At 36.5% G+C, this 24264-nt stretch overlaps 1 protein-coding gene and 1 pseudogene across 1 annotated transcript in view; one reads left to right on the forward strand and one right to left on the reverse strand.

The window, feature by feature from the left end:
* Frmpd4 (FERM and PDZ domain containing 4) overlaps positions 1 to 24264 on the forward strand; it is a 342429-nt gene that overhangs the window by 65549 nt on the left and 252616 nt on the right. The gene's annotated exons all lie outside the window — the stretch shown is intronic.
* Positions 21305 to 21775, reverse strand: LOC150040366 (large ribosomal subunit protein uL23 pseudogene; annotated as a pseudogene).

Below are 24264 nucleotides of genomic sequence, written 5' to 3' on the forward strand. Positions count from 1 at the left end.
ATTCCAGTTAGGATATGAAAGCCATTATGTCGAACCTAAATATCTTTTGTTGTTTTAATTTTATATTTTCACTGCCAAGATTATGGTAATAACTGTCACAAATATCCCTGGTTTTGTCCAATTAGCATGAAAATGTTTGTCTAGTTATTCATTCAGCAAATGATTAAAATAATCATTTTAATAACTGTGTGGATACTATTAATGATGATTTATTCATATCATTTGGAACATATCGAATTTTCATCTGTTCATGCTTGCTTGACAAGTTGTTCCTTGAGTATATGAGGCCCTAGTGCCCATCCTTTGCTTTAGCTGCAGTTATAGCTACATATTTTACTAAGTGCTTATATATACATTTTACTGGGTTAAACCTGGAGTAGGTATGAGAGTACAAAATTTAAAAGGAAAATTTGAATGAAGTAGACAATGTGTGAGATACTTGAAATTTAGCAGTTTTCCATTTTGTTTAATTTAATCATGTTGTGGTAATCCCACATTATGAGATCCTGTATGAGCACTAAAATTGAATGAGATATTATTTAAAATAATATCAGTATATATATATATCAGGTATTCTAGATGTTAATGTTTCATGAGAATTTGGCCATTCAAATACCAAAGCTAATGGAACCTCTACCATCTTCAAAATATATGGATTCTTCTGGGCATTAATATTCAGTTGACAAATGGCTAAACAGAAAATATGGTACGTTTTTATGAGCCAGGCCTAAAAGTGGAAGTGCATGACTTTACCTGCATTCTATTTTCCAGAATTCAGACATATTTACTTTAGATCCAAGGGCAGCTGGGATATGTAGTTCTTGAGCATGGGTGGGTGGTTGGTACACATCCATATTGGAGATGAATGTTTTACAAACCTGATTTATGCTAATAAATCTTGCATCTGACTACAGTTATTATCTGGCTAATCAGGAGCTTGTGTTTTCCTTTGAGACTCTGCTCAAGGTTTTGCCTTAAGATTGCTGTTGACAGCAGACATACCTGGCTGATAATAGAAGAAGTTTTAAAATTATATGCACCTATTATTAATCATGGAAGTACTTATACTCATTAAAGAAGTTATATTGTATAGATCAATATGTATCTATGACATATAAATTCTCAGCTTAATTTTAATTTTGTTCTTAAATTTAAGTGCCAGTGATTGCATATAGAGATCACATTCTTGAATAGTTTAGTAAATGTGACATTTGAAATATGATGTAAAAATCAATGTTAATAAAATCTTAAAAAAATGTCACAGAGAGATAGAAAAGCAGACAGAATAAAGAAAACATCAATGCACACATTTCATTCTCTGAGTATAATCCTTAGTTCTAGAGTTTTGTGATACTTCTTGCCTGTTAAAAGATATTTTCAAAAACTTAATTACCTTCAAACCATAATTCACATTTTCTTTCTGTTTTAATATTTGATTGTTAGTATTTTCAGACCACTAGTCTCTTAAAAAGTACAATTTGGAATGATTATTAATTCCATTGCGTGTATTCCATATTTTGTTTAATCATTAACCTATAGTTATTTTAGTTTCTTTAATATTTTTGCCTTATGTAAAATATTGGATGGATGATCTTTATATATAGAATCATGTACTTTACATGGTTGGAATTTGATTGAAGTGCTACTAGATAGTGTTAAACCCATATATGTATGGGTGTATGAATGCATAGGTACATATATATCACTGTGTGTATATGTTCTAAAGTTTCTTTGTGAAAGACTTCCATACTTACACCATCTAATCAATTTGTAAGAATATTTTAGTCCTTCCCTATCACCACTGATTTTTTTTGCCTTTGCTAATTCATAAAGAAAATTATCTCATGGCAACATGTATTTCTTTTACTATCAACATTAGCATAGTCCATACATTTGATATATTGTTTTCTTTCATCTTAAATAATCCTTGTGGGATTTATTATGATTGTCATACACTGGCTAAGAATATTTTCATAAAGGTTAAGAATTCCAGCACAATGCAAACTCAGTTTTAAGTGCCTATGCATTAAATAACATTTCCCACCCCGTGCCTACTAGGCTTAAGAGATAGATTTCCTCTTGGCCATTTACCCTGGGCACAACCAAACTCATCATCCTAACAAATACAAAGGATCTATAGAACACAGTAGCTCTCCAAACTTGTAACATCAAGAGTGAAGGATGAGCAATGTTCGAGAGAACCTTTTTATCTGAAAAAGAAAATGATTATAAATGAAGATGCCAATGTATTCTCTGTGGACTACATTTTGAGAAATGCACTGTATGGGTATCAAGTGATGAGAATGCTACTTTGATTTCAAGTTGCAAGGAAACTGCACTTTGGTTCTTTAAACTGTGCAATCTTGTAAAATGATATAGATCATATTTTTATTATAGGAACAATATAAAAATCACTGTCTCAATATTATCATTGTTGTTTTCTCGCTTTCTAAATACCTAAATATGTCAGCTTGTTTCTCTCTAGGCTGTGACTTAAGTGACAATAGGCAAAGATGGTGGAGACTTCAGTCTCTCTCCTCTCTTCAGATTTTAGCTGCCTCTGAGGTCACCAGTATCTCTCTAGTAAGGACTATATTAATGTGAAGACATCTAGAAAAAGTGCCAGGACCAACTTAAATGGCTGACAGCTTGATTGCTATTTTCAATAACATAAAAAGAGGTAAATTTCATGAGGACAAGGAAATATGTTCTTTTTTAATCTCTGCTGTACTCCCTGAAAATAGAACAAAGTCAATAACTATTTGCTAGTAGCTGGGAGTCCATGGCTCACACCTGGAATCCTAGCTAATCAAAAAACTAAGATCTGAGGATTGTGGTTCAAAGCCAAGCATGGGCAGGAAAAGTCTATGAGACTCTTATCTTCTGTTGACCACAATAAGCCGGAAGTGGAGCTATGGATCATGTGGTAGAGTGTTAGCCTTGAGCAAAAGAGACCAGGAACCATGCTGAGCCCTAGAATTCAAGTGTCATTACTGGCAGAAAAATAAATAAATAACTATTTTCTGAATTATTTACTATGTGTGTAGGTGCTGGACTAGTGGAATTATTTGCTTTTTGTATGGGAACCGGCAAGGAGCATCATTTTTTGATGATCCTCTAAACACTGATGTCCCTTCTTCCTAGAAACTAGGTAGCCTTGGATAATATAGCTATTGGTTTGGGCATTTAAAATTTACTCTTTTGGGGCCAGGAGTTTGGCCTAGTGGTAGAGTGCTTGCCTAGCATGCACAACAACCTGGGTTTGATTCGTCCATATCAGATATATAGAAAAAATCTGGAAATGGTGCATGGTTCAAGTGGTAGATCTCTGGACTTGAGAAAGTCCAAGGACAGTGCTCAGGTCCTGAGTTTAAGGCCCAGGACTGACAAAAAATTAATCTTTTTAATTAATATAAGTATCAAACCTTGAAATTACATTTTCTCAAAAATTAAAATTTGAGGGAATTTGTATTTTATCTGAGATCACTCATTTCTGATTAGATTGTGTGCCAAAATTAATTGGCAACTCAGTGTAGGCTCCCTCATGTTCTAAGACCCTCAGTGGATGACATGCCTGAAAATATAGGTAGTACCAAACTTCATCTATACTATATTTCCTATATGTGCATGCCTATAGTAAAGCTTTATTAATTAATTTAGAATAAAAAGAGTTTAATAATTATAATAATAATAAAGTCGAATAATTCTTGGGAAATATGGTAGTAAAAGTTGTCTCTTGCCAGGCACAGCAGCTCATACCTGTAAACTTGCCTACTCAGGAGGGTGAGATCTGAAGATCTCGGTTCAAGTCAGCCCATGAACTAAAGACTCTTATCTACAATTAATCACTAGAAAACCGAAAGTGGCACTGGTGCTTAAGGGGTTGGGCAGTAGCCTTGAGCTGAAGAGCTCAGGGACAATGACCAGGCCCAGGGGTAGGGCAGTATCCTTGAGCAAAAAAGCTCAGAGACAGTGCTCAGGTCCATAGTCCAAGCCCTATTGCAGACAAAAAAATGTTATCTCTCATATTATCTCTCATACCCACAAAATATGTTATAAGACTACTGTTAAGTAAAATAAAGGTAACTTCAATGCAAGCACTGTGATTCCATGATGCGGTGCTTGGTAAACTAGATGACTGTGAATTAATTGAAGAACAAGTAGTAAATAGCTATAGTCATGAAAAATAAACCTGAGGATAGGGGGCAACCACTGTATTTTGGGAATAGTACCAGTTGATATAAAAATACTTAAATCTATCTAGTATTGTATAAAGTAAAATGGCTCCCTAGAATTCCAGAGGAATGAGGAAGTGTATTTCTTCTTTCTTCTCATCTCCAGGAATGAGGAGAAATTAGTGATGTGAATGCAGAGTTGTATAGCAAGGATAATGGTTAGTTTCAATATACTGCAGAGTTCTGAGCTCTTGATCCTCACTATAGTTGGTTTTTTGTGATTCCTAGGCTTTTATTGTCTCCATACTGAAGTTTATTTGGATGATTTGATGAGCATCAAAAATATTGAGCTATGCAGTTTTTATGTCAGATAGTCCTAAAATGCTATTTCTGTCATTGTCAGATCAGCATCAAAAAGTTTGATTTACAAGAAATTATCAAGGGGGAGAGAACAACTTCTAAAAAACAAAACAAAAAAAACTACAGCCCCAACACACACCAAATTGCCTTTTTGAAACTTACAAGGAAATCTGTAAGTATATCTTAGGATATAATTAATTTATATAGGTAACTACCATATTATTTCTTTTTCATAACAGATTCCCTGTTTTTCAGTTCTTTCTATTCAAATGTATCCATGGGATTCTTTCCAAGTTATGTAATCACATAGTCCACACTTCCTGTTCCATATTTAGGGCAGTAAGCTCATCTCCAAGCTGGTAACCCTAAGCAGTATGGCCCCACTTCTCAGAGGATCTTCTCTTCTCCAGCTTCTCTGCTCTGGCAGTTTCTCCCTATGACAACATCCAAGCTTCATCTTTGATTTCTCTTGGCATTTAAACCTAACTCAGGTCAACCTACCATGTGAGGATCCAAGGTGCTGTCCTTGTTTACTCTGTGGTGTTATGATACACTGTGTTTGTGATGCCACCCTCTAGATTGGAAGCTAAGGGGATGGTAGGTGCTTACATGGTTCATTCACTAGTTTAGATTTAGTTCTTCAGCAGTCCCAGGAAGAGTGCCCCCCCTCTTTATATATATGTAGGAATGATATAGATATAAGTGTAGATAGGTATATAAAAGTAGAGAGATGCCTATATATACATAGATAGATAGATAGATAGATAATTGATGTACAGAATTTTTAATGCATGTTAAAAGCTTCCAAGCCACAACATGTGAAAATAATATGGGCATAAACGCTATATTTCAAATACTTATTCGTGATTGACTAGAGGCATTCCTTAAGGGTAACAACATTGAGCCACAAAACTTTTTCTAGTCTTATCTGCAAGGTAAAATAATCTGAAGAGGAGTTCAGCAATTTGTACTTGCTTCTAACAAGGGAGAGTGACATAGGCACATTGCCGATATCCCATTGGTTAATAAACTCATTTTCTTGGGAGAACAAGATAGTAATTTCCTGCCCCCACAGAGGTGAGGCGAAGCCCATGGAAAATAATTAGGAACATTAACCTTCAATGAGGTTTTTAGAAAGGAAGTTGAACCATCTGCTTCTTCATATTTATCATATTTAATTTATCTGGATGGGTTTTTGATTAGAAAATGGGCCACCACTGTATCCTTTTGGGAATTCTGCCTAAAGCAGAGAGAAAACTGCCAACTGGCAAAGTGCTTTGCCTATAATGATTGGAGGAGTATTAATTTTAATGATTCCCCTCTGCATGTTACTACATGTTTGATTGTGGTAAGCACTACATCATATGTGAAATGAGTTCACTTGGCTTATGGGAAAATTACATTAATAGCCTTCATTTCTCAGCCATAAAGAATGATTTTGAGAACATTACTGTTGTGCATTTTCTTCTCTTTACTCTGGAGGGTTTTAGTGTACATTTTGACTTAGGAAATATGCCAACATGCACTTTAATTTATATAACTTTCATGCCCATTAAATTGGTTATTCAGTTTTGCTTTCAATCAAATTCAGGACAAATATTAAGTTCACAGAGCTTAATTTTGTTTAATTGTAATTTGTTTTATTGTTGCTACTGGTTCGAATATTTAGTCTCATAAAAGATTTTGTAATGACAGTGTTTTGAAGGCAATACTTAGAAGTATTGTCATAAATAAAGATTAAACCACAAAAATCCTAAAATCAAATATTTCATAATTTCATTTGTAACAAAGCTCATAGAAAGTATTCACATATTTTGTTAAGGGACTGTAATATGAATATAAGAATTCAACTAAATGTTTTTAGCTTAAGCCAGATCTTGACTGAAGAAATTTTGTGATTAGAAGTAAGCCTAATTATTAAGATATAGTCTGTCTTTTTTTGAGAAAATGAATAACTTAAATATGGTAGAAATCAATTCATCACAATACTGTATTCTTGTATCTTGATAAAACTTAAGAAGAGGAGCCAGGAATCTGGCCTAGTGATACAGTGCTTACACAAAGACCCGGGTTCGATTCCTTGGTACCACATACACAGAAAAAGCCAGAAGTGGTGCTGTGGCTCAAGTGGTAGAGTCCTAGCTTTGAGAAAGCCCAAGGGCAGTGCTCAAGCCCTGTGTTCAAGCCCCAGGACTGGTCAAAAAAAAACCGTAAGACAAGTTAAGTGTACTTTTTCTCTCCCTCCTCCTTTTCATCTGGCTTCTCTTCTCCCTTTCTTTCTTTTCTCCCTTACTCTTTCCCTCTTTTTCTCTTTCCCTCCCCTGGTTCTCCCTTCTCTCATTCTCTCCATCTCTGTCTTCTCTGTCTCATAGGAGAATATAATTCTCTGTGCAGATGCTGGTTCATTTTGGCAGCACATAGAAGGTTGAGTGAGGACAATCTGAGGACAGTTGCTTCTATTAGCTTTTGGCTTATGTTATTCCCCATTTCTGGTCTTCATCATGTTCCAGATTTTCCCTGTTATTCTTATCTTCAACACTCTGTCTTTGGGAGGACCAAATGTGCCAGAGATAAATGTGGAAAAAGTAAAGATGAATAAATATCTAACATAAGTTGAATATGTTAGTTAAATTGGGACAGATGCTGATTAAAGAAATTATTTTTATAAAGAAAGTCAATTGACTTTTAGATATATTATCATAGGGATATTTCTTAGGCATAGTAATGACTTATGTGATACTAGAATAAATTTGAGGTTTGATGACTCCAATGTTTACAGATTCATTCATTCATTCCACAAATAGTTCATTTGCAAATTCATATTTATTTACAAAGTAGTATGTTAGATGTTGAGAGAGATAAAATGAGTCAGAGCCGTTGTCTTTATTTTTTAAGAGAAAATGGATACTTGGCCACAGATTCCCAGTTCATATGAAAGTGCTACGTTGTTTCATGGGTATACCCAGCCTGAGGAATCAGGTTTCATGTCTAATGGAGTGGAAGACAGGACCACTGTTGCAAGTAGTTCACTGTGTGCTTAGTGGTAAAGCCAAAGGCTATTTGCACCCTACTGGGGAAGTGAGAGTTCATGTTTCCAAGGTGCTCAGGAAGAACAAAAAAAGGTAGAAGAGAAAAAGAAAACACTGTCTAGGTTCAGTGCTTTGGCAATAATGTCCCTACTGTCATCTGTTAAATCTTTTGTAACACTGGCTTTCTTTAACACATCCAATTTTCATCTTTTCTACCTAAGTGAAATGCAGATAAAGTGGTGAAGCAGAATTCTCTGGATGAGCAGCATTTCAAATTAAACCAGACTGATGAGATCATAGGGAGTAACCTTATAGAAATATGGAACAGAAGAGTTCTAAAGCTCCTGAATAATCAGGTGTTAACTCTATGAGTGCTAGAAGAAAAAACAAATCCTGCTTATGAGACCAAGAGTACTTCCCATCTCAGGAGATGGCAACAGTACAAACAAGGACAAAGCCTAATAAGTCACCCTTGCTTTCTCTTTCTCTCTCCTTGCTTCCCGCAATTCCATCCATTAAAAAGTATCTCACAAATAGCCAAATTGGATAGGGAAGGGGGGAAAACAAGATGAGGGGTGAGGGTGGGGGAGGGAAAATGGGGACCAAGACATGTGAAAGGGTATCAATGTATGGGAATTAATGCACCATCTATCTGGCAAATATCATGTAACCCTTCTATTAATTACAATAAAAATATATAAAAAAGAAATATAAAATCTCTATATAAAAAAAGGATCTCACAATATGCCAACCTTGTTTGAGGAATACCATTAGTAATCAAACTCCACCATTCCTAAGGTAGGAATGTTCACTAAAATTCATACATTAAAACTGAAATCTCCATTTGAATGATATTAGAGGTTGGAGACCTTGGGATAATGATAAGGCATGAGGCCTTGCCATATGAAAGTTAATGATTGGGGGGGGGGGAGGGAAATGGGTACCAAGACATGTGAAAGGGTATCAATGTATGTGAATTAATGCACCTTCTAGCTGGCAAATATCATGTAACCCTTTTACTAATTACAATAAAAAAAGAAAAATTAAAAAAAAGAAAGTTAATGATTATCCCTTCTTGAGTATAAAACAAGCAAGCACAATTTTGGCAGGAAAGAGTCACCCTTCTCAGAGACTGACTCCTTCATTTTGGACTTCCTAGCCTTTCAAACTATGAGAAATGAATTTTGTGCATTATAGGTTACTTAGCCTGTAAGGATTTTGCTCTATCACTACCAACAGAGAAAGATAAATATCATGTCTTTCCTAATTTCCTTGGCTGCCTTTTTAAATTACTCATATTTTAGTTCCTCCTTCGTATAGTTAATGTGTTTATAGATGAGCCGAGAAATCTTTTAATAACACAACTTAGATCATATTGTGTCCCTGCTTATAATTCACTAGTCAATATGTCCTACATGGTTGCAAAATCTGGTCCATTATCATATCTATTTTATGTAGGATCATTCTTTCTTCTACTTCCATTTTCAATGCATGGTCGTGTGTGTGTGTGTGTGTGTGTATGTGTGTGTGTGTGTGTGTGTGTATGCCAGTACTGGGGCTAGAACTCAGGGCCTGGTCACTGTTCATTGGCTTTTCCACACAATGCTGGAACTGTACCACTTGAACCACAGGTCTACTTTCATTTTTCTTTTTTTAGTAATTAATTGGAGCTAAGAGTCTTACTAATGTTTATACCTTAGATGGCTTTGAATCAGGATCCTGAGTAGTTAGGATTACTACCATGAACTAGCTACATAGTCTTTATTTTGCAACTCACAAAACTGATTTCTGCTTCAAGGTCATTGCACACTTCTTTTTCTTCCCTTTGTCTAGAACACTAAGTCAGACTTCATTATCCAGGTGTCAGAAAATGTCAATGTCCTTCCAACTCTATCTAAAGTAGTTCCTCCTTTTCTACCCCATTAATTCTATCCTACCATTTTCTTTTAAGTTCCTGATGGCTGTTAGCCTCACGGACATTCTCCTTTATTGGCTTGCTTGCTTGCCACCTTCCCTATCATCCCTTTGTAACACCTAAGGATGCAGTCTTTTCTAACCGAAATCCAAAAATGTCCCACATTTCTTTTGGTCATGGTGTTTTATTGGTTCTTTTTTTAATCTAGCACAACTGCATGCTTTTTATTTAATGCCCATGGCATGCAGAATGGTCTGAACATATAGAAATATCTAACTGCTTTATTGTATCCTTAAATATTTTTTTCTTTCGTCATTTTTGTAGCTATTAGTTGATAGAAGTTAGAATTACAGGTCTGAATAAGTTTCAAATAATTTTGGGAAAGTGTGATGTTGGATATAACATCTGATTTCACAATTGAATGAACATAATTTCTCTTTGTTCTACCACTGGGTTCAGGAAATGACATCTTGATGCTTTGTTGTAGTCTATGTATTTCTTCTTATATGTAATCTATGGGATAAACAGAGTTTTTTTTTAAGTTATTCCTGTTTGTCTCAATGGTTTCAAATAAGGGTCAGTAAACATTCTATATACAAATAGATAGAAAACAGTGTCTGCTTTGTCAGAGTCTTTGTTACTATTCTCCACTGCTATTGCACCATGAAATAAATCCCAGGTAATACATAATGAATGTGGCTTTGTTCCAAAAAAGCTTTATTTATGAAAAGAGGTGGCTGATGGATTTGGCCTGTAGTCTATAGTGCCAAATGCCCGGACTACATAGCACTGCTCAAACCACATGATTAGCATCCTTCAGTGAGTTTTCAAAAATACTCATAACTGGAGCCCACTCTAAACCCATTAAATTATAATCCCTGGAGATGGGGCCCAGATGCTGATATTTTTTAAAATCTCCACAAGTAAACAAGTGGTTGAGAACTACTATATTTCCAGGGAGGTAGATAGATGGGTACATGAACAACTAAATCCACAGGGTAAAACAATTGTTTTAGAAAGACAAGGAGGAATCCATAGAAATAAGGATAGAGGAGGTGGTCAGAAAAGTTTTACAGCAAGCCACATTGGAACCATTCTTCTAATTCTGAACATATTTTGATTAGTGCTGAGTATGGAAATAGTAGGTTCATGCCTACTTTTCATCATCTTTCGTTAAATTCCCAACATGCTCTAATGTGAAATTAGGAGCATAATGAAGAATGGAAATCTGTACCCAAGAGCCTTTGTTTATATGTATGCTGACGTCATCTTATTCCTCAAGAATTATTTTATCAATGACTAAAGGCAAATGAAAGATTAAATTTTATTTGCTTAAATTATATTTTAGAAAAATGGAAACAAAAATCTGTGATGAAAAAAATAGTACAGGGCTGTGGATATGGACTAGAGAATGGAATTAATGCCTGTCATTTACTAGGCTCTGGCTTCCATTCTTTGTACTTAAAATTAATATTTTAAACTCATTATAACAGATTAAGTTCTTGTAAGATCTATTTAATGCCACTTTTGCCTTCATTTGTTTATTTCATCTGTCTATGTTGGGGGTCAAGTCTGTGTCATTATTGGGGGAATAGAAATGCATGGTAGCACAGTGGGAGTAAACTAAAAAGTAAAGCTTCCCCCAACCAGATGCTCTCTCTCACATGCCCCTTTCCTTTTCATTATTTTACATACTCTTCTGACATGTGGATGGAGATAAATGTATCCAAGTAAATCTACTGTGTGACGTGCTTGCTAATAGCGTAACATTATGCTACTTGCATCTGATGTGATAGCTCTGACATTTCCTACAATACACAGTTCAGGTCCACAAACAAACAATGATCTTAACAGGGCATTGGTGGCTCACAACTCCTAATTACTTAGGAGGCAAAGATCTGAGGATCATAGTTCAATATCATCTGGGCAGGAAAGTCTTAACTACCAAAAAGTTGGAAGTAGCAGTGTGGTTCAAGCAGTAGAGCACTAGCTTTGTGATAATAAAGCTCAAAGACAGTGTTCAGGCCCTGAGTTGAAGCCCCATGACTGGCACACAGACACAGACAGATACACACACACACACACACACACACACACACACACACACACACACACACACTTAAAAAACAATTATCTTTTTTCAGAAGTCAAGCGTATTGAGTTTGAGAAGCCCTGAAATACACTAAAATGTATTCAGACAAACATAGCTTTGCAGAAAACATTGTGCCACAGATTTCTAGGAATACTTATATGTTATCCCTATAGGTTATTTTTAATATGCTCAAAAGTGAAAACATTGTCTATTTACAGACTTGAGATTGATGCCATTAATTTATCTGGAATTCAAAAAGAATAACTTTTAGTTTTTTTTAAATGTTGTCAGGGTTTATGTACAGAGGGGTTACAGTTCAATTTGTAAGGTAGTGAGTACATTACTTCTCAAACATTGCTACCCTTCTCATGTTTTTCTCCCACTTTCCCTCTTTAGTTTTTATTTTATGATACTGTCATTTAAACTCAGGACTTCATACTTGCTAGGGAGATACACTACCGTTTGCTTTTGGCAAAGTAGCTCATTCTCCCTCCAGCAATGCTGGTCAACAGCATCTGCCTTCAGATGGACTTCCCTGCAGCAGATAAGAGCAGTCAATCATTGGTATCAGAATTTCTCTTATCTAGATTTAGGTATATTCTGAACTCAAAGGTTTTGTCCACTTGAATCTCAAATAAATATACATACAGCGCTCTGGGAAGTTTCAACTGTTAGTTTAAGTAAGTGTTTCTACTGCTGCTGTTTTGTGTGTATTAAAATGTGGGGCCATCTAGGTAAAATACGGCCGTTTATTAGTTTCCAATGACTGCTATAATGAATTACTACACATTTATTGCCTTAAAAAGATGCACCAACTCTCTTATAGTTGTAGAGATCACAAGTCCAAAGTGAACATCGCTAGGCTAAAATTAAAGGGCCAATAGGGTGATTCCTTCTGGAAACTCTAGATAAGAGTACATTTTATTACCCTATATGTGCTATCAATGTGCTTTTCCCCACAGTTCCAGATCATTCTGACCACTGTAACAACTGGTCTGTAATCATGGCTCGGGATGCTTGAGCAGTTTGTTATGTAATTAAACAAAACTATCAGAAGTCAGCTGTTTATAAATGACCATTTAATAAATGCTGCAGCCATTTAGCTTTGCAGTTAGAACACAAAAATAATTGTACACAATATGTAGGTAAAAGAAGGGTGTGCCCAAGAACCTTGCTTGCTTCCCAGAACAAGGAAAAGACTTGTCCCTTACTGGGTCCTCAATGAATTAACTGAGCATGAGGAAATAAATGTAAGATAAACCATTAGCACCATGCCTGCTCCGTACTTGAACCCAGTAAATGGCAGCTGATACTTTGGTGTCTTTTGATCACAATGAAAAAAAGCCCAAACAGGTTAGGGTTGGGAAAAGAAGAAATTATTGGAAACATAAAGGAGGCATTCAAACAAATCAAAGGAGAAAAGTGTCAAGAAAGACAAGAAACGAGACAGGTTGCAAGGCTGAGGAGCAGTAACTCAAAAGGGCTTGACAAGGATTCTTGCTGAGCATGAGTGACACCTTTCTTCTAGCTGCTTTTATTATAACAAGAGAGCACTCACCTCTTGGCTAGTAGAGAGCAGTGAAGATTTGTCACTTACAAATCTCACCCTCATTGGGGCTGACCTTGAGAGTCTGTCTCCAAGGTATAATATGAGATGACTAGAAGGGTATGGAGCTAAGGAAATGAGCTAGTTATTGGTATTGGCAATACTTTTGAACAGATATAACATTATATAAGCATTGAAAGGTACTTTCTGTGATACAAGGCCTAGAGTGGGTGTTTAAGCCATTTATCACAAGTGAACTGTTTCTAGATACAATTAAAACAGTAAGTTACAGTCCTTGATCTCCAGGAAATTTTAATATAGCACTTGTTTTTGTTCTATATTGTCCTATATAGCAGCAATTCTCTATCAACTGTTTTCCCCTTTTCCTACAGGGGGTCAGGTTATATCGAGTGAGCAAATGTCAAAAAGCCTGCTAAGCATCTGACAATGCACAGGAGAGTTGCCTATAAAATGTATCATCTTGCCTAGAATGTCAATAATGCCAAATTAAGAGACCCTGATACATAGTACTGCAGATAGGTGTTGGTTCTGCTGATGCCCTTTGCTTTTCTTTTCCTAGCAAAAATGATGCGCCTTTTCCCATTGTTAACGTATTTCTCTTCGTGTGTACTCCATACTTAAACTTTGAAGAGCAATTTTGATGGAAATTTAGGCCAGTTGATTTCTGTTCATTGATTGAAGACAAAAGAACTGGAAATTAGTGATTTAAGGAAGGAGAAATCTCGGAACCCATTTTTCAAATTTACTCCTATGAAGTTATCCCAGAATTGAACTTGCTAAAAATAAATCAGCAGAAGAAAATGAAAATTCAGTATATCCTTGCTAATGAAATGCAGAAGAATATTTTAATGGTCAAATAGAAAAGATTTAAAAATAAATTCAGTTAAAACTAATCAGTTTTATGTTTTTCAATTTTCCTGAAGAAATGAGTTCATGGAATTAGAACCATACTTGGAGAAAAATTCTATCATTTTAATGATATTCCTAATGCTATTTTCGTGGTTCACAAAAACGATACCAAGTAGTCTCACCTGTGAAAGGCAGTATATTTTTATTATTTCTGAATGATGGTCTTCAATTTCATTGTTGCTGTGTACTAGTGACTCACTTCTGTAGGCCTAGCTACTTAAGAGAACTGAGGAATGAGGTTCAAAGACAATGTAGACAGACAAGTCTGAATGATTGTTATTCACAGTTATCTAGCAAAAAGCCAGAAGTGGAGCTGTGAATCAAGTGATAGAGCACAAGCTATGACTGAAAAAAGTTGAACAAGAGTCCCTGAGTTCATAGGCACACACATTTAAAAAAAAAAAACCAAAACCTTCATTAGTGCCATTTGAATAGGTTTCCTCTTTTCTTTCTCAACCATAAAATGGTTCTATAATACATGGATTTTAGAAAAAAAACAAAGTTTGAAAAGATCTCAGTGAAATTTTATGCCAATCTGAACATACAATTTAAGCATCTGCTTTTTGTTTTCGGTAGAGGTTGGATGGGAAGGAAGATGGGCAGCAGCCTGAATGAATTCCCTTTTTCAGTTTTGGAGACTGTGATTGAGAAGTTTCCTCCCATGGCTGAATGAATAGCTCCCTCATTCCCTAGGCCCATCCATTACATTCCCAGTTCAGCAAGCTATGCTCCATGGTGCATGTTTTAGGAAATGAATATTAATGTCTTACAGATTCATTTCCATTTGAATGTATTTTCTTTCTTGTGAGGAATGTTCCATTAAACAAGATTTTTTGGAGCCTCGGGATTTCAATGTCCATCCATCTTGTTCTATGTAACTCTATTCAGACTTTTCTGACTGCCATATCACACTCCGTGGTATGCAGCCAGCTGGGTTTGGGAGGGAGACCACTTTGTACCTGTAAAGTGCGGTGCTGCCTTTATTTCTTTTATGATGGACTCATAAAAGCCTAATGAAAGGAAAAAGCTACCAACTGCGAAGATCAGCTAAAATGCCAATTTCAGGTCTCTCCAAATTGATCTTGCCTACAATTCCCTAAAATGGTCTTACTTTTAACCCTGCTGAAAGAAAAATCACTTTCCTTAAGCCCTAACTTTTTGGCTAAATGCTATTTAGCTTATAATTGCACTGAAGTTCTTCCCTTTCCCCGAGTGCCACTTAAATATTACCATTTGAGTTGTCTTCTTCCTTAACTCCTTTACTCCTTTTTTATCTCATTACTGACAGACAGAAATGGTTTTGGAATTGTCCTCTCTGTCCTTCTTGTCTCTTTTTGATTTACTATTGGTTCTTTGTTGGCTTGCTTAAAGAGAAATTTTTTTTTGCCAGTCCTGGACTTGAGCTCAGGGCCTGAGCACTGTCCTTGGACTTTCTCAAGGCTAGAGCTCTACCACTTGAGCCTCAGCACCACTTCTGGCGTTTTTCTATGTATGTGGTACCGAGGAATCGAATCCGGGTCTTCATGCATGCTAGGCAAGCACTTTAACCACTAGGCCAAACTCTCGGCCCTTAAAGAGAAATTTTAACCGTGCATCACCCCCTGATAATACATACAAATGAATATATAAGCAAAATGAATTGTTCAAGGTACTCCCAGAACTTCAGAAGGGGTTCTGAATGAGTTTTCTGATTTAGCATTCCTGAGAGTCACATTTGTCTACATGTCAGTTGTTGAAACTATTGTTCATACAACTGTTCTACCAATAGCATTTCTTGGGAATGCATTGTTATCTCAGGATGTTTTTTTTCTGCAACTCCTAAAAACTCTCTTGCAAATTTTGTCCCTTGCTTGGCCTGAGATAGGAAATGCTTTCATAACCACCTTAATAGTACAGTTCCCCACAGCTTCATCTGATCATGTGGTTATTTTACTACCTGAAGTCCTCAAAGCATTTGTTCTGTAACTAGGAAATGTTACAATGTCTTGATTTTGTCAACAATAAATATTTACTTTCCTAATATGAAATTCATCTTACGGTTCTACTTCCATGTCTCTATTTTCAAGCATCTTTCAATTTCATTATTAATTCATAGTAGGATCTTTTGGAAGACATTTTAAATGGAGTTTTCGCCTTGTGTACTCTGGACACTAAATACTAAAACTAATTGAGATGAAGAGCATATAAATAGTATATTTATATCTGTATGACTCGAACTGTGATTGTGGAGAGTAATTTAAAACACAATTGACTATAAGACTTCTAATTTTAAAGGCATTCCAGTCTGGGAAATGTGTACCTTTAATAAGACAAGCATGGAGATAGGGATTAAGACTGGAGATACTTCTTGTTTTCTGTTGTTGCATCTTTAGCTCATTGTACCCACTGACAATATCACTGAGCGGTCTGAAATATTTCACTCTGTGCAGAAAGGAAGGAAGCCATAAAACATAAATATCAAGGAACCTGTAAGAGGAAAGGTCATCTGGGAATTAGTTCACCTGGGAACTCCTTAGGCAAGTATGTCCCCTGGACAAAATTCTCACTAATAAAGACCAAGGGAGAAATATACACTGGAAAACCAACAGGTAATCTCTTCACCACCTTCTTTTGAAAGATGTAACTCCTGTGGACCCTGATTCATAGGCCTTCAGCCTCATTTCAATCGCAGGATGATTCATTGTGTTAGGCTTTGTGTCACACATGCACATTCGGCTCTTATCATTATTTGTGACTCAAAAGTAAGTACAAGTGTGTAATCATTGGTATTTAATATGGCTAAGTCACTTCTGACTAATGAAGCCAGAGAATCCTTGTGACATTCATGTCTTGTATGTATTAGTCACATTCCAAGTCTAGCATTGGCCTCAGTTAGGGTTATCTTTCATGTGCTGTATGTCATACACATGGATTTGTTTTCACCCATCTCCTGGGGCCTTCATGATTGATTGATGGCTGCCACCAGCTGATCTATTATCTCTAATGCCTTCTTAAAGTCCAGGAGGAAGTTCATAAACACCTACAACTTAAGAGAACACTTTTTAGAGTTGTCTTCGTCGGCTTTGTGGAACTGTTCGTACTTAGCAAACATCCAGATCACTCCAAGGCGACGGCTAGTCCCTCACAGGTAACTTCCTAGGATGATCACTTCTGGGGTGTGTGTCTGTGGCATTCAGATGAACTAAACCCAGCCCCAGCCTGCTGTGAGACTCTCAGGGCTGTGTTTAATAATGATAAAGAAAAGCATAGATTATTCTGAAAGGAGAGTCACAGTGGTTCCTGGTAGAATTTGTGTTTGGGGTTGTTAGTAGTTTGCATTTGTTGCCCTAAGCACATAGTGTACAAAGACAAATAACCACTGGTTTCTCAGAATATTTCTGAGTGAGTCAGTATCATCGTAGTTGTGATTATCAGAAGTCATGAAACAGCCATTCTCTTGGGGACATCAACAAGGCAACTGGTAGAAGGACAGAGACATAAATGATTGGTGTCAATGGCTGATCGCTCCATGACTAATGATCATAATACTGATAGTAACAGTAAATACCATGCATGGAGCACTATCGATATACCATGCCTTTTTTCTACACACTTTATGCATCTTAATTCATTCAGGCCAGTCTTCATCACTTGGGCCATAGCATATCATTGTATACTAAGTGGCGTCCAGCAGCTAGTTTCTCCAGCTTCCAGGGATCTCTTTGGAAATATTTACATCCTCTATGATTTCTGCCTGGGAACACTTTTAAAAGGACTAGTAAGATTTAGTGTATAAATATCCCAGTTCTCATACTCTGTAGATAGGATATTTAAGAGATTTTAGTTTCACAGAATTCCCAGAGGTGGCCATCCTAAGCTACAGTCCCATCCTTTCCCTTATAACTTACTCAATGTCTCTCCTACTCCCATCTACAGAGCTTCGAAATAATGGTTTCTTTATTGGCTATTTTCTCTTCCTAGTGTAGTGTTTCACCCTGGCATAACATTTTTGTCTTGGAGTTTGTTTTGGTAAAACCAAGCTTAAAAAGTAACTCTGCTGGGTGCACTGGCTCACACCAGTAATCGTAGCTACTCAGGAGGCTGAAATCTAAGGATCAAGGTTCAAAGCCAGCCCAGACACAAAAGGACCCAAGACTCTTATCTCCAATTGACCTCTAGAAAACAGGAAGTGGGGCTTGTGTCAAAGATAGGGTGATAGCCTTGGGCTGAACAGCTCAAGGACAACGCCCAGGCCCAGAAGTAGGGCAGTAGCCTTGAGCTGAAGAGCTCAGGGACAGCACCCAGGCTGAGTTCAATCACCATGACCCACACAAAAACAAAACAAAATAAAAACCACCACCACCACAACAAAAAAACCCTAACATCAACACTGTGAACTAGATACTGCTTTTACATTTACATTGCAGACAAGAAAATGGAAATTGAGAGGTCCAGGAAGGAACAGAGATGAGACTCAAACCTACCTCTAGAGAATTTGGTTTTAAAGCCTGTGCTTTAGCTACACAGAATTAAGTGCTATAGAATCTGAACAAAGGAGTCTAAGCAAAGGAATTTTCTTCTCTGGTGGAGATTCAGATTTGGTAAAGATGGGCTTGAGTTTTGCAGACGTTGTTAATTTTCTGGCATAGACATGTCAGGCATTATATGATTGCACTTATGGCATGGTCTCTGGAACATTGTGTATACTCTTTAAATGTGCAAACTTTCGGTTTTGAGAACGTAATGTGCTAACTGGTTAAACCACTTGGAGGTTGCTTTTAAATGTGATGCTCTTTGTGTAATGCTTAGCTCTCCCAGTCAACAATCTTCCAGAATTGTCAGCAATGTAAAAGGTGACATTTTGCTCTTCTATTTGCTTCAAATTCATTTAGTGTCCGGGTGATAAATGTCTTTTAATTAAAGCCCAAGGGCGAAGGATTTACTGTTTGTGACATAATGGCCTTCCCTCTTAAACCAACATTGGTCTGTGTGACTATAAATAGGAGTTTCAGCCAGGTTTTATGAGTATAACTTGGGAAAGTGAAAAGAATTAAATGCTATTGTCATAAAGAATTCTTTCATAAACTTTTGGTGAGAATTGACTGTGTATTGCTTGTATCTTCCAGGTTAGTTTTCATATGCAGATAATTCCTTGTTAATCCTACAAACGTGGCACATTAGAATGCGCTAACAGATTCCTATTGATGTGACTTTTATCTACCTGTTTTCAATTTTCAGGTTGTCTACTTTCTGCAGCTTACATTTGAAAAGGCATATCATTAATTCAACATGAAATTTGATTTTATTCCTGTCAAAAGATGTACATGAGTTACTTAAAATACCATTTACATAGTGAAAAAAATTTTGTTTCTTAGTCCAGATAGGATCATTTGGTTATGTTATTTGATCCCAAGGATAACACAAAAATAAATTAAATCTCAATATAGTAATGATGTCCTTCTGAAAATGCTTTGTGTCATAGCTGAGATTGTTGACATATTTATGAAATTATATAATATAGGTGATATACATAGTGTTTAATATAAAATATATATTTATAATATATAAAATTTTATGTAATATATAATACATATATAGATTTAAAGGGAATATATGATTTTTCATATATCTAAAAGGAATATATGATTTTATAAGAAGAATAAGAAATTCTGGAAGTCAAGGTTCTAGTTATCCTCAGTTTTAGAATGATGTGGCATAGTCCTGTCTAATCCCATAGTTCTTTCTCCAAATAGGAGTACTAGCTTTTATTGAGAGGCTTAAAACTATAAGAAGTATATTTTTTAATGAAAGAATGAGAGTAGGCAATCTTTCTGGTGCCCTTTCAAGGACACCATGAAAGAAATTGTTTAACTTTCAGGCTGCTGCTAGATACATCAGGGATGGGTATTTCAACAGTCTACAGAGCACTGGGGAACTGGGAAAAAGGCCTTCTAAATGCCTCCGGCCCAAGTGATCCATGTAGGCTTTTCTAGATGACACATTTGATTCTTGATATATTTGAGTTCTTTTTTTTAAATTGTATTTTATTGTCATGGTAGTGTATAGAGGGATTACAGTTATATTCGTCAGGGAGTGGGTACATTACTTCCCAAATATTGTTACCCCTTTTCCGGTTTTTGTCCCCTTTTCCCTCCCCACACCTCCTCCTAATCATCTTTTTTCCCCTTCCCTGAACACTGTACTGATATGCAGGTAAATAGGGTGACTTCCACATGGATCCTGAGAATGGGGGTCTAATGAGTATTGCCCTATGGAACATTTCTGGGTGTTGGCTAAAGCTGAACCAGAAAAATAATATTACAGGGTTGTACATGAAGATAGTTCTGATTCATGCAACAGTCATGTTCTCTATCCATTTTCTTCTCCCTAATTGGAACAAATATTATTTGTTTAGTTCTTAATATAAGGAAACACTATGGATATATTAATATATTAAGAAATAATCTGAATGAAGGACTTTATAGTAGAATTTGTCTTCTAATACCCCTCTAAGCTTTTCTATTTTCCTTACAGTTTCACTTTTGACTACAACAGTGAGACGATAAGACATTACTAAGGCTCACTTAATGCTAACATTTAATGACTAGTACCCAATATCTATTTATGTGCTGTGAATATAAATAGTAGAAAAGTTTGAAGATTCTTTAATGTTGCATTTCATTACAGCAGCTAGCATTCTATGCAGAGATGTCCAGTGTGCTCTTGGTTTACTGCTTATGTAGCAAAATGTATTGATTCCATTGAGCAGTATTTGAAGGGATGTTGCCTATTATCTCATGAGAATAGTTTATTGTTTCATTTGGAAGTATGTTCCTAACACTGCTGCTTACTGCTCATTTCAAGGCCACACTATATTGAGGCTTTTCACAATGGCAGATACTGGACTTTCAAGAAATTTGCTCATTGTTTAAAACTCTTCATGAAAATAGGTGACCTTTGAACAACACACAATTTTAAAAAGAAAAAATTAGTTGGTTTCAAAATAACTAGTCCATCACCTACAAAAATGAAATTTTCAAGGGCATGGCATTAAGAAAACATTAACATTTACTGAATATGTATTGTGTTCTGAATTCTTATCTTTCTTCCTTTCTCACTATTTCAGTCCTTCCCCTTCTTCTACCCTTTCTCTTCTTTTCTTTCTTTCTCCTGTAACTCTCTTTTATTCTCCCTTCCCTTTGTACCTCTTCTTTCCTTCATATTTCCTTTTTTAGTGGGAAGAATATGTATATTTATACTTAGCCAGCTTGATGCAGTTTAGAGGATTCCAGTTTTGTTGGCAACATCGAAAGCATCATAATCAGGAGGCAGCTGAACATATGCCTTCTCCTTTCTATCAGACCTGATCAGGGTATTGACCTTAGCCACATCAGTGTCATAGAGCTTCTTCACCGTCTGTTTGATCTGATGCTTGTTGGCCTTAGCATCCACAGTGAACACAAGTGTGATGTTGTCTTCTGTCTTCTTCATGGCTGACTCAGTGGTCAGCAGGAACTTCATAACTGCACAGTGGTCAAGCTTGTTTCTCCTCGGCGCACTCCTCTGAGGATGTTTGGGCTGTCTCTGGAGCTGCAGGGGCTTAGGTGGCCAGAAGGTGGGTGAAGTGCGAATCTCCTTCTTTGTGTGGCTGTGGACACCTTTCAGCACTGCCTTCGTGGCCTTCAACGCCTTTTCCTTGGCTTAGGCTTAAGGAGGGGCAGGAGCTCCCTTCTTCACTATCAGCACCATCTTTGTGAAAAGCCCCCTTTCATAATTCTTTCACATCTTTTGTTTCTCCCTCCTTTTTTCCTTTTTTTTTCTTTTCTGGATATAATGTTGATTGAGTAGACAGCAAAATAATGCTCCTCCTTAACTTCCTCAAGGGAAAGCTCTCTTCTTAGAATTGTGGATTTCCGGGGTCAGGAGTTTGGCCTAGTGGTAAAGTGCTGGCCTAACATGCACGAAGACCTGGGTTCGATTCCTCGGTACCACATACATAGAAAAAAGCCGGAAGTGGTGCTGAGGCTCAAGTGGTAGAGCTCTAGCCTTGAGAAAGTCCAAGGACAGTGCTCAGACCCTGAGCTCAAGCCCAGGAATGGCAAAAAAAAAGAATTGTGGATTTCCTACCATGTTCACATTTAACCTTCAGTAGTTTCCCAGGTCTTCCTTTCTAGTGGTCAGTTTCTTCTACTCCAGATCTGGGAAGTCATTGAATAATATGTTTATTAGCAACTACATCCTGCCACTTTCCCTGAAGGCAGGAAAGTGCTTTTTACCTTTCAAATTCCAGGTTTCTTTTAAACTTTACAAGACTGTTTTACACAATATGTTTTTTATGATTTTTAAATCTAAGTTCTGATTTTCAAACTTAGGATTTTGGTGTAAATTTTTTTGATGCCTTAGTAATTTCTGTTTTTTTTTTAAAACTCCTTTGATTCTTTGGAGGTGAAATTGTGGGTAAAGAAAATATTTTCTAAGTTTTCTGATTTGTTAAAAGAAATATATTATCTCTCTTTTGTCATATTGGGCTTTTTATTTAACAAATTTGCAAAAGAAAACTTAATATGCCATATATTTTGTCTTAAATTTTGTTTTAAGAAAACCAGAAATCTTTTATCTCTCTTTTCTCAGTAATCCAGAGACTATTCCTACTTTGTTGGAACAGTTTAATTTAATTCACTGATAAGACCAGAAGGCTGGACACAGATAGAATCTCTTCTAGGCCATTTTGAGCTAACAGATGCTCCTCTGTGTTCCTCTTTAATATGGAGTCAGCCTGGCCCACTTATCTCTTTGCAGGTTTGCCTTCCCATTAGCCTATAATCTACTCTTTGTATCACCAGCAAACATTACCAGACAGGACACGTGTGATATTGGGGTACTTCAAAATATTACTAGATCTTTCTCTTTAGTGTATCAAACCACAGGCATGTGTTTCTATATTATAAATATGGCCTTAAAATTATGTTGAGTAATGTATTGCAATACAACTAGCTCCCTTTACCATTCCATATATTTTACTTGTTTAAAAACAAATGGTCTTTGTTAGTCAACCTTTCGTTTTTGGGATCAAAGGCTCAGAGACAAACTACTTGAAGTAGAGAAGATTCATATTTTGACACATGGTTTTAGAGTTTCGATCACTGTGGGGTTTTGATAAGGCAGAAAGTCATGATAGAGAGGACCTGGTAGAATAAAAGATGCTCACTTAGAGTCATGGTTCCAGGAGAGACAGACAGACAGAGAGAGGTGGGGGAGGGAGGGAGGGAGAGAGAGGGAGAGAGGCAAGACAAAGAGAGACAGAGAGTAAGAGACACACACAGAAACAGAGACAGAGAGAGCATTAAGCAACATTGAAGACAAGATATAACCTCAAGGGCCTTTTCTACCCCCAGCTAAGAACAAAGCCTGCAACAATATGTGTTTTCAAATATTTTATATTCAAACCATCTCAAAAATCATTGACTGAAGTCCGGACCGACAAAGGGGCTCCCAGCACCAAAAATATTCAGAACCCATGAAGAAAAACTTGATGTAAAATTTGGGGACACTCCAAAATGGATTGACAGTGGTTTTACACCACTCACTATGGCTGCCCTCTTAGTGATTGACTATGATTGCTTCATTATTACCATGGAGAAATCTTATGAATTTCTGGTGGCTGGGAATGGGGGAGAAATTGAAGCCTATTCTAGGGAGCAATGATGACTCATAGATACAAGTATCCATCAGTGTTTCTGCACGTAAACAATATTTGTTTCTATGTGACAAGGTTGAGATATGCAAAGAAGCAAACTGTTGGTGAGCCCAGACATAATCCTGTAATGCACTTACTGCATCCTGCGATAATACCATTATTTCTAACTTACACATAGCTGAAAATAGCCACCTCTTCTTCAGCTGTTTCTAGAAAGGAACTAAAGCTGTGTTTGTTTCTTCTGAAATATTTCTACATGTATTTCAGCTTCCCTAATGCCCTACAACTTTTCTATTAGCACAGGTACAATTCTTCATTTTCTCATGTCATGAGGACTATTTATCCAAAGAGATTTCTCTTCCTTGGCTTTCTTAATAAGAAAGGATGCTTTGATTATTTATGCTCAACTACTTCCTGTACTTTGAAATTGGTGATCCTCCGTCTTCTTCTTCATGGTGTCTTATTTTGCAGCAAATTAGAATCCATTGAATAAAAAGTCCTTCAGCCTTCTGCCTCCAAACCTATTCATTTTCTTATATCA

The sequence above is a fragment of the Megascapheus bottae genome, chromosome X (genome assembly GCF_031878675.1).
Source record: "Megascapheus bottae isolate mThoBot1 chromosome X, mThoBot2.hap1, whole genome shotgun sequence".
Taxonomy (NCBI): domain Eukaryota; kingdom Metazoa; phylum Chordata; class Mammalia; order Rodentia; family Geomyidae; genus Megascapheus; species Megascapheus bottae.